The sequence below is a fragment of the Erpetoichthys calabaricus genome, chromosome 1, assembly GCF_900747795.2.
Source record: "Erpetoichthys calabaricus chromosome 1, fErpCal1.3, whole genome shotgun sequence".
NCBI lineage: Eukaryota > Metazoa > Chordata > Cladistia > Polypteriformes > Polypteridae > Erpetoichthys > Erpetoichthys calabaricus.
In genome coordinates this window covers 267335003-267347571 of record NC_041394.2, presented here as the reverse complement: position 1 = coordinate 267347571, position 12569 = coordinate 267335003, and the positions used below count along the sequence as shown (strand labels likewise).

The 12569-nt window shown below is 37.3% G+C and overlaps 1 protein-coding gene across 1 annotated transcript in view; it reads left to right on the top strand.

The window, feature by feature from the left end:
• The window catches only part of snd1 (staphylococcal nuclease and tudor domain containing 1), a 535431-nt gene that overhangs the window by 96536 nt on the left and 426326 nt on the right, over positions 1-12569 (top strand). The gene's annotated exons all lie outside the window — the stretch shown is intronic.

Genomic DNA, 12569 nt, shown 5'->3' with positions numbered 1-12569 from the left:
GATACTTCATCTTAGATATGATCATTTGTTTTGATTTTGTCATGCTTAACAATTTGTTCACAGGGTTGCAAGTCTTGAAATTTATATATGAGCATGTGTAGTACTAGGGTGTTGTACCGTGTTAGCCATTATGAATGTAGAGAAAAGCCAAGCAAAATGACACCTTTTATTGGCTAACTAAAAAGATTACAATATGCAAGCTTTCGAGGCAACTCAGGCCCCTTGTTCAGGCAAGATGTAATGTTGATTAGATCTTGCCTGAAGAAGGGGCCTGAGTTGCCTCGAAAGCTTGCATATTGTAATCTTTTTAGTTAGCCAATAAAAGGTGTCATTTTGCTTGGCTTTTCTCTATATGAGCATGTTAAATTTTTAAACATTATTTTCATCAACTGTTGACTGATAACAAATAAGACTGAATACAGAGGCATACACAATTTTATCCAAATCAAATTTTCATTACAACAAAATATTTTTTAAGTACCTGGCTGTTCGTTGTAATGCGACGATACGTGATCTTCTCAGAAGACATTTAAAAGACCTGTGAGACAAAAGAGGCTTTCCACGGAGCATCTCGCAGGGACCGTAAACATGAGACTTGGTGCCAAGAGACTGTCCCAGGGCCGTAGCAAAAAGGACAGCGGCTGTACAGGCTTTAAAAAGATCGAAGGGCAGCGCAACAGCAGTCCCCCAAAACCACCCACCCATACCCCCCCCGACAACACGAGCAGCGTTATACGTCCTGCAAGAAAGAATTTAACCACACCCGGGGCCGGAAATAAAGGACAAGTATTGTTTTTACAGAAGTTTTTAAAGTAAACGTGAAAATAATGCATATGTAACAATACCCAAGAAAATAACAATCTCTTTAAATTGTAGATTGCCTGCCTAAGGTAATGTCATCCCTGATGACTGGGGACGTGGGAATGAGGGGTCCTTTCATCGGATTAGCGCTATTTCAGATGTGGAATGGCAAAATGGGGGAGGCAGCTTGATGAATGAGGTCTCCAGGACTTAAAACAAATCCAAATCATATTATGTGATATCAGCTAATGTGAAATTCTACTCCGTACTTCTAGAATTTTTATTTGTATACTGAATTGAGGATTTATTCTGTTCTATGTATTGTACTGTATTGTATTGACCCCCTTCTTTTTGACACCCACTGCACGCCCAACCTACCTGGAAAGGGGTCTCTCTTTGAACTGCCTTTCCCAAGGTTTCTTCGATTATATTTATTTATTTTTTTTCCCTACAAGGGTTTTTTTTTGGGGTTTTTTTCTGGTCTTCTTAGAGGGCTGGAGGGCTGTCAGGAGGCAGGGCCTGTTAAAGCCCATTGCGGCACTTCGTGTGATTTTGGGCTACACAAAAAATAAATTGTATTGTATATCCGGTAAACCAAACATGGGGGTGGGCGAGTGAAGCGAACGGGGGCAGAGCCCTCTAGTGTGTGTGTGTGTGTGTGTGTGTAATATATATCATACACACACACACAATAATGGCTGAAATTATCGGCACCCCTGGAATTTTCCCAGAAAATGCACCATTTCTCCCAATTGTTGCAATTACAAATGTTTTGGTATGCACATGTTTATTTCCTTCATATACATTGGAACAACACAAAAAAACAGAGAAAAAAAGCCAAATCTGACATAGTTAGATGTGGACCACCATATATATATATATATATATATATATATATATATATATATATATATATATATATATATATATATATATATATATATTATTATATAATATACACACACAACCCCAATTCCAAAGAAGTTGGGTCGTTGTGTAAAACATAAATAAAAACAGAATACAATGATTTGCAAATCCTTTTCAATCTATATTCAATTGAATACACTACAGAGACAATATATCGAATGTTTTGCAAATCTTCACTCATTTTGAATTTGATGCCTGCAACACGTTCCAAAAAAGCTGGGACAGGGGCATGTTTACCACTGTGTTACATCACCTTTCCTTTTAACAACACTCAATAAGCATTTGGGAATGGAGGACACTAATTGTTGAAGCTGTGTAGGTGGAATTCTTTCCCATTCTTGCTTGATGTACAACTTCAGTTGCTCAACAGTCCGGGGTCTCTTGTTGTATTTTGCGCTTCATAATGCGCCACACATTTTCAATGGGAGACGGGTCTGGACTGCAGGCAGGCCAGTCTAGTACCCACACTCTTTTACTACGAAGCCACGCTGTTGTAACAAATGCAGAATGTGGCTTCGCATTGTCCTGCTGAAATAAGCAGGGACGTCCCTGAAAAAGACGTCGCTTGGGTGGCAGCATATGTTGCTCCAAAACCTGTATGTACCTTTCAGCATTAATGGTGCCTTCACAGATGTGCAAGTTACCCATGCCATGGGCACTAACACACCCCCATACCATCACAGATGCTGGCTTTTGAACTTTGCGCTGATAACAATCTGGATGGTCCTTTTCATGTTTAGCCCAGAGGACACGACGTCCATGATTTCCAAAAACAATTTGAAATATGGACTCGTCAGACCATAGCACACTTTTCCACTTTGCGTCAGTATATCTCAGATGAGCTCAGGCCCAGAGAAGCCGGCGGCATTTCTGGGTGTTGTTGATATATGGCTTTCGCTTTCCATGATAGTTTTAACTTGCACTTGTAGATGTAGCGATGAACTGTGTTAACTGACAATGGTTTTCTGAAGTATTCCTGAGCCCATGTGGTAATATCCTTTACAGAATGATGTCAGATTTTTAATGCAGTGCCGCCTGAGGGATCGAAGGTCACGGGCATTCAGTGTTGGTATTCGGCCTTGCCGCTTACGTGCAGAGGTTTCTCCAGATTCTCTGAATCTTTTGATGATATTATGGACAGTAGATGATGAAATCCCTAGATTCCTTGCAATTATACGTTGAGAAACGTTGTTCTTAAACTGCTGGACTATTTGCCCACGCAGTTGTTCACAAAGTGGTGAACCTCGCCCCATCCTTGCTTGTGAAGGACTGAGCCTTTTGGGGATGCTCCTTTTATACCCAATCATGACAAACACCTGTTTCCAATTAACCTGTTCACCTGTGGAATGTTCAAAACAGGTGTTTTTTGAACATTCCTCAACTTTCCCAGTCTTTTGCTGCCCCTGTCCCAGCTTTTTTGAAACATGTTGCAGGCATCAAATTCAAAATGAGTGAAGATTTGCAAAACGACAAAGTTCATCAGTTTGAACATTCAATATCTTGTCTTTGTAGTGTATTCAATTGAATATAAGTTGAAAAGGATTTGCAAATCATTGTATTCTGTTTTTATTTACGTTTTACACAGCGTCCCTACTTCATTGGAATTGGGGTTGTATAATATTAATATATATATGTTTATGTTTGTGTGTGTGTGTGTGTATATATGTATGTATGTATATATATATATATATATATATAATATATTAAATTGTGTGTATGTGTATATGTATGTATGTATGTATATATTTGCAGCTGAAGATCCACAAAGGGAGAAAAATGAATCGCGTATCATAAAGTAGTTTTTATTCCTGAGCTTTCAACCCCTGCCAGGGGTCTTCATCAGAGGATAATGATTAGACTTATAAGAATCAAAGGCCAGTTAAAAGTGCCAGAGAGCTGGCAGAATCCTGGTTATCGAATGAGAACGCCATCAACAGACACCTGGACATAAATCCAGCATATGCAAACTTAAGAACATGTTCATAATAAACAAGACTTTACACCCAATATCCCCCCCCCAATGACCACACTGACTTAGCCACCAACACCCACCCCCTCGCCACGTAATTTTTTGTTATAGATTGCCTTTGATTCTTGTAAGTCTAAGCATTATCCTCTGATGAAGACCCCTGGCAGGGGTTGGAAGCTCAGGAATAAGAACTACTTTATGATACGTGATTCATTTTTCTCCCTTTGTGGATCTCCAGCTTCAAATATATACATATATATACACACACACACACACACATTAATATTATATATATATATATACAGTAGTGTGCAAAAGTTTTAGGCAGGTGTGAAAAATGCTGTAAACAAAGAATGCTTTCAAAAATGGAAGTGTTGATCATTTATTTTCATCAATCAACAAAATGCAGTGAATGGACAAAAGAGAAATGTAAATCAAATCAATATTTGGTGTGACCACCCTTTGCCTTCAAAACAGCATCAATTCTTCTAGGTACACTTGCACACAGTTTTTTCGACTGGTAGGTTGTTCCAAACATCTTGGAGAACTAACCACAGATCTTCTGTGGATGTAGGCTTCCTCACATCCTTCTGTCTCTTCATGTAATCCCAGACACACTTGATGATGTTGAGATCAGGGCTCTGTGGGGGCCATACCATCACTTCCAGGACGACTTGTTCTTCTTTACGCTGAAGATAGTTCTTAATGACTTTGGCTGTATGTTTGGGGTCGTTGTCCTACTGCAGAATAAATTTGGGGCCAATCATACGCCTCCCTGATGTTATTGCATGATGGATAAGTATCTGCCTGTATTTCTCAGCATTTTGAACACCATTAATCCTGACCAAATCTCCAACTCCATTTGCAGAAATGCAGCCCCAAACGTTCAAGGAACCTCCACCATGCTTCACTGTTGCCTGCAGACACTCATTATTGTACCGCTCCCCAGCCCTTCGACGAACAAGCTGCCTTCTGCTACAGCCAGATGTTTCAAATTTTGACTCGATCAGTCCAGAGCACCTGCTGCCATTTTTCTGCACCCCAGTTCCTATGTTTTCGTGCATACTTGAGTCGCTTGGCCTTGTTTCCACGTCGGAGGTATGGCTTTTTGGCTGCAACTCTTCCATGAAGACCACTTTTGGCCAGACTTCTCCGGACAATAGATGGGTGTACCTGGGTCCCACTGGTTTCTGCTGGTTCTGAGTTGATGGCACTGCTGGACATCTTCCGATTTCGAAGGGTAATAAGCTTGATGTGTCTTTCATCTGCTTTCACTATGTTTTCTTGGCCGACCACTGCGTCTACAATCCTCAACGTTGCCCTTTTCTTTGTGCTTCTTCAAGAGAGCTTGAACAGCAAATCTTGAAACCCCAGTCTGCTTTGAAATCTTTGTCTGGGAGAGACCTTGCTGATGCAGTATAACTACCTTGTGTCTTGTTGCTGTGCTCAATCTTGCCATGACATGAAACTGTCTTCCACAACCTCACCTTGGTAGCAGAGTTTGGCTGTTCCTCACCCAGTTTTAAGCCTCCTACACAGCTGTTTCTGTTTCAGTTAATGACCGTGTTTCAACCTACGTGTGACATTGATGATCATTAGCACCTGTTTGGTATAATTGGTTGATCATACACCTGACTATAATCCTACAAAATCCCTGACTTTGCAAGTGTACCTATAAGAATTGATGCTAGTTTGAAGGCAAAAGGTAGTAACACCAAATATTGATTTGATTTACATTTTTCTTTTGTTCGCTCACTTTGCATTTTGTAAATTGATAACAATAAACAATCATTATATTTCTGAAAGCATTGTTTATTTACAGCATTTTTTCACACTTGCCTAAAACTTTTGCACAGTACTGTACTGTATATAAAAAGACTTTTTCTGCTTGGTCATATTTATTTATGGAAAAGTATATTTTCTACTGTTTTCTACCTCCTAATTCATAAAAAACATCTTTCTAATGTGCTGCTTCTTCCATGACAGTCTGCCATTAGTGGACTGGAAATATTAACATTTTGATTTGTATATGAAAATGGTATAACCTCCTTTCAGAAAGAGGAAGGTAGAGAAAGAGAGTGAAAGTTAAAATACGTTATAAGCTAATGCTCTAATAAATTAAAGTACCGTACATGCCAATGTTCAGTGTTGTAAAATTGTTTTGTGAAGACCATGGAATTTTTGTAGTGGGTGTTAATAGTAAATGTAACTTAACCTAGTTAAATGTTAAACATTTTATGTGAAAGCATTTATTTTCTTATTTTTATTGTAGGAAAACTAATACTTAAAGACACCAGCAATATCCACACAATATTTATTGTTAATCATCAATCTTTGCTGCCCAAATATCAGTATTGTTATTGGTCTAAAAAATCCATTATGATTTTTAAACATGAGAAAATTGAATTTTTGTCATTCTGCCTTATAGTGTACCTTTTTACCAGGAAAGCGGACAATAAGTCTTTTTGTATCTAGATGACAGTGTACAACCTTGAGCATGATATCATATTCATCTTTGTCACTGCAGACAACAGCTGAGGAAATGATCCAACAAGTCTATATATTTCACCTGGTGACACATTTGCAGTATATCAATAGAGCATAAATTGCATAAGGTATATAGGCAACCTGAAGCTGCAAGCCTTCAGAAGGGTTGTAATTTAGTGTCTTCAGAAGCAAATGTTTTATTGTACCATTATCAAAACAAATTTTTCACTCCCAATTTTAAAAAACACTTTTGGAGCTGTCTTATTTAAGTGTATAATTTTTCTTCAAAGTTAACACAGACAGATAATATGAAAAATGGAAGGATTAAAAAAATTTGTTCCTTTTTAATATGTTTTTCTTTAAAAGCATAAGCAGCTTTACTTATTTTTCATGTACAGCGTAATTTGTTTTCCAGCTTTCAATCATGAAATGCCATATCATTTTAAGAAGAGGCATTTAAATATACATAAGTGCATTTCTGCAGTTAACAGAACCTTAAGGCAGTTGTGTTTCTTTGCAGACATGTTTGCATGTTCTAATATGTAGCCACTTTGGTACAAGTGGATATTTAATTTGAATGGAGGAAAGTTACAAATCATTATTTGTAATAAATAATATTAATAGATTAGAATTTATTGCATTCTAAGGCAAAAGATTTGCATGTTAAAAAATGCATGTCTCCTTCTCATCACACTTTTTTTTTTCTTCATTTGAAAGTATTTATTTAATACAGACAGTTAGAAAAAAAGTGGACCATGCCAAGTAGTAACAACACACTTTGGTGACACTTTGTGTTGCAATGCTGATACAGATCTGCACAGCAGCGCGGCTGAAGAGTAAAATGGTAACAGCGTCGCTGTCCTCAGCCACCCATAGCAACTGAACAAGTTTCAAACAGGCAGCAAACACTAGTTTCCTCGTTACATTTGGGTTATTTTCATCAAGAGAATCCATAAGACCATGAGGCAGACTAAGAAGTCATTAGAAGGATGAAATCTTTCAGTTGGTGTAGAACTTTAACTGGGTAACCATTCAGGTCAATCTTGATCACTTGCTTGGGCACCTTAAGGCAGTGGCACATCGCAGGACTTCTAACTGGAGGGAATATCAAACTTGAATTGGTCTCATCACCCGCCGTGTTAGAAAAATGCTTGGATATTCTGTTGAAATGTTGTTCTGTCCTCCAGCAATACTTCTGAGTTTGACAATGACTTTGCTGTTGTGTCTGAATTCACACTTATTTTTGCTTTATTCATTTTCAATTCAGTATTTTTGTTAAATCTTTCCCAGCTTTCAAACACATGTTCAGCATGCACATATGTCTTTAATTTGAATTTCAATTCATTTTTATCAAGATAACTTTTTTTTTCCCTTCCTTACAGATTTTTTTGTAGTGTTAAATATGTAGCTGTCACTAATGATTAGTAATAGTATTGCATTTTTTGCTGTGTCAATGGCAGTAATTTAGTTGATCATGAAACATTTATATTTTACATTTTTTTTGAGAAGCAATCGGAAGCAAGCACTATCACTGGCTTGACATTAGAACTAAACAGTAGTTTTTTGGATAGATTAAAATCCTACAATATAGCACAGTACTAGTTCTAACACTGTAGTTTTTTATTTTGCCGTAACTGTAAAAACCTACAGTTATTATCTTACCAAAGTAATGACTTGTGAATGTTACTTTCTTTTTGTTAGCCTATAAATTTTCATGGTTGCTACTAAATTTTGTTTTCAGAGGTATATGTTGCAGACAGAAGATATTGTAATTGCAATTTATAGTGTGTCTGGCCAGATCTTAGTAGTCTTATCCATGATGTTGTTTTCCGTTTTCCAGGATGTAGTCAGTCTTTAAGCCTGCAGACCAGTAATTGTGACTTTTAAGGTAGCAGTCAAGTGAACTTCATAGATTAAATGTTACTTTGGATCATCTGAAGGCATTTTTAAGGGGGGGGGGGGGGGGGGTCTACAGGCATGCCATTCAAGGCATATGCCATCTAACAGGCAGAGGTATGAGCATTTCTTCTCAGTACTTGTACCAAACAAGCCATTTGCCAAACCAAATGTCTAAGCTGCTTTATGTATCTATATAAAACATCAGAACGGTATTGAAATGTGAGAACATTTTTGAAACATTACCCATAAAACACAAGTATGCAGCCACCTTTATTGTTATGAAAAAGCTGTTATACTAATTAACGTGTTTTGTAGTCATCCAGCGTTGGACAACTATCTGTTTGTATTGGAATGGCTGACCAGTGAGCAGTTTGATGTGCAAGTTTTCAGAGCAACAAGAGGCAAATAATATTGGTACTTGCATCACATTGTCCTATATCTTGTTGATGTCATCCTTCCAAACAAAGGAGAAGCAGCCGAGGGTTTTTAAATTATCTGGAGCAAGATTATAGTTTAGCCTTTTTATATTTGTATTTATTTCTATTTTTTCTGACCTTACTTGGAAATTCAGTTTAGTTTTAGTTTTCCTTCATCATATATTTTTAGTTTTAATTTAGTTTTTATTTCGCAGTCATTTCTATTTTGTTTTTATATCTATAAGTTTCAGGTTTAGTTTCAGTAATTATGGTATGGTTAAAGAGCTATTATGTAGTTTAGTTTTGTGTCACAATCAGACAGAAGGGTTGAATAGCCCATGCATAAGAACAGTAAACCCTTAATGAGCAGAGCAAGAGCAGGTAATAGGAGTATGGATTGGAACAAATTGATAGCATCTAAGATTAGGAACAATATATACATTATCTAAACCTGTTTATACACAGCAGGATCACAGGAAACCTGGAAACTACCCCAGCACGTCTGGATGCAAGGCAGGAAAAATCCCTAGTATGCAATATGTATGATATGGCTGATGTTAAGAACAAAAAATATGATATTTCAAATATCTATTTTAAAAGAGAGAGAGAAATTGAAAAAAGGGGGACAAATATTTTAAAACATTCTGCTACTGGATTATTTTCACAATTTCAGGTATTTTGAGCTGTGAATAAAAATAATAAAAAAATGAATGAATCTATACTAATAAAAGGCAAAGCCCTCACTCACTCACTCACTCACTCACTCACTCACTCACTCACTCACTCACTCACTAATTCTCCAACTTCCCGTGTAAGGCTGAAATTTGGCAGGCTCATTCCTTACAGCTTACTTACAAAAGTTAGGCAGGTTTCGTATCGATATTCAAAGCGTAACGGTCATAACTGGAACCTCTTTTTTGTCCATATACTGTAATGGACGGGGGCAGAGTCGCGTATCGCGTCATCACGCCTCCTACGTAATCACGTGAAACGCCTTGAGGCCGATCTGGAAGAAGGTAGCGCAGCGCCTTGATTTAAACGATTCCATGTCTTGGTGGGTTTAATACTGTGTAAGCATACATATTAACACGTGCAATTAAACGTGTGCATTTACGGGGTGATTTCTCAGGCTTAAAAGTTCGCCTTTTATTAAAAAAGTAAATGCAAACTGTTTTCATTCTGAAGGGCACAAACCACGTTGGATTTTGTAATGATAGTTGATTAGTAAGGTCTATTAAGGGATACTTACAGAATGATTAGTAATGCCTGTGAATGCCGATGCAAGTAGGAGAATGGGCGTGAACTAAAGAACGAGTAGTAACATGTACAGTAAAAGTCTCTAAAGTCTGTCTATTAAAAAGTTGTTATATCTTTCAATCCTGTGTATTGATTAAACTACGAACCTAACAAGATCACTACATGGTGTCAGAAGTGGCGTATTGGAAGAGGAATGTGAAGAAGAGGTTCAGCTTTTGAACGAGTCTCGTGTCTGTGAGTAACCTGAAAACGCGGTCAGAAAGCGCTAAGACGTTCTAGCAAAAGAGAAAAAAAAATATGGAAGGATTACAGCCCCCACCAAATCTCCAGTTAAAGGGAAATGTAGCTGAAAATTGGAAAAGATTTAAACAGATATTCGAGTTGCATCTTGCTGCGATTGAAGCAGATAGGAAAAGTGAAAAAATTAAAGCGTCTATGCTTCTACATGTAATTGGCGAAGAGGCGCTAGAGGTGTATAACAATTTTCAGTTTGAAGAAGATGGAGACAATATGAAATTGAACAAAATAGTTGAAAAATTCGAAAACGTATTACAACCCAAAGCGCAATGTGATGTTTGAGCAGCACAAGTTTTTTACATGTTTCCAGAAAAGCGGCGAAACAATAGACCAGTATGTGACGGAATTGCGTAATAGGAGCTGTTCTAAGAAGAAACCGTCGAGACATCAAAGGACCAATAACCTCTAATCAGAACACTAACACCAGAGAAACAAATATTAACGAGAAAACAAGTATAAATCAGGAAAGAACATCTCAACTGCAAACACAATTAACCAGATGATCAAAACGTCAAGTAAAACCACCAGAACGACTCATTGAGACATGTTGAGGATTAAAGGAACATTTTCAATTAAGAAATGCTGAATTCCTTTAACAGTTGTGCTTTTTATACATAGTTTGAATGCTGGATGTATGCCTGAAATGTTCTGGATAGTTCAGTTGTTGGAAGTGATAAAGAATTAAACGTGTGCATTTACGGGGTGATTTCTCAGGTTTAAAAGCTCGCCTTTTATTAAAAAGGTAAATGCAAACTGTTTTCATTCTGAAGGGCACAAACTACATTAGATTTCAGCCGTTAAATGCGCAAAAATGTTGGTACACCAGATAAATAAGCACAACATATTATCAGTGGTATTGTATGCTTACAATACATATAGAAATGTGTTAATCGTTAACTAATAGTATGGGATGGTGTTTTTCGACTCGCGCCTTGATTTAAACGATTCCATGTCTTGGTGGGTTTGCGTAGCTTATTGTCAATATCTTTACACCTGTTTTTAAGACTTATTGACTGAAACGGGCTTTCACGAAAAAAGTTAGGGCTTTGCTACAGGATACACCCTCCACAAGTTAAGGAAGTAAAAATAAAAGGTATATATTTCTGTTTTATTTAAACCTTTTAAGTTCGTATGCATAGCCCCATTTGGCTGTTTTAGTTTTTTTTTTTTTTTTTTTTTCTTTCTTCAGTAATATTTAATCTCCTTAAAGAAAAACAACATATGCATTTTACTTTTTTTGTATCCCTTTAGTAATATTTTAGTGTAAAAGGATAACCAGTATTTAAACCTTTTATGTTACTTTATAAAGTTACTTTACACAATGTTGAAAAATTAATAAGAAAGCTACATATTTTGGCAGCTGCTGCTTTAATTTTCAATGAAATGAAAAAAGCTCTCCAAGAGAAAACCTCAATGAAGAAGAAACAGTTTGTACTATCTAAAAAGGAGAAACCCTCATTTATAAAGGTTTGCTGCAGATGACTTAACTGAAAATAAATGAATAGTTCCTATTTGTATAATACATATTTATCTATTTGACTTTTGTCTTTATTCCAGCAACTTGCAACATCTGAGATACAATTTGTTACATTACTTTTGTTTTTTGCAGCACAGGCAGGTGAAGTGACTTCCTCAGGGTCACACAGTGGTGTCAGTACCAGGATTTGAACTGACAAGCTCCGGGTTTGCTGAAATATTACTGAAGAAAGAAAAAAAACGAAAACGGGCAAATGGAGCTATGCATACAAATGTCCATCCATCCATTATCCAACCCGCTATATCATAAATGCAGGAGCCAATCCCTGCCAACACAGGGCACAAGGCAGGAAACAAACCCTGGACAAGGTGCCAGCCCACCGCAGGGCGCACACACCCCCACACACCACGGACAATTTAGAATCGCCAATGCACCTAACTTGCATGTCTTTGGACTGTGGGAGGAAACCGGAGTACCCGGAGGAAACCCAGACAGACACGGGGAGAACATTCAAACTCCACGCAGGGAAGCGAACTCGGGTCTCCTAACTGGCACCTTTCACTGTGCCACCGTGCCGCCCGCATACAAACTTAAAAGGTTTAAATAAAACAGAAATATATACCTTCATTTTTACTTCCTTAACTTGTGGAGGGTGTATCCTGTAGCAAAGCCCTAACTTTTTTCATGAAAGCCCCTTTCAGTCAATAAGCCTTAAAAACAGGTGTAAAGCTAAACTTGCAGCACCACTATTCAATTACACTTGCCTAACACCTCTCCTAAGGGGACATACTGTGGGATCTTGGCATCAGTCAAAGCACCAATCACAGGCCCGATTAGAAAGCAGGAAGCTGTGATTTGTCGTCTCCCTCCCATGTAACAATCACAGCCTGTGTTACAACGCACTATGTATGTATGTATATATGTATATGTGTGTGTTTATATATGTCTGTATGTGTGTGTGTGTGTGTATATATATATATATATATATATATATATATATATATATATATATATGTATATATATATGTATATTAAATAT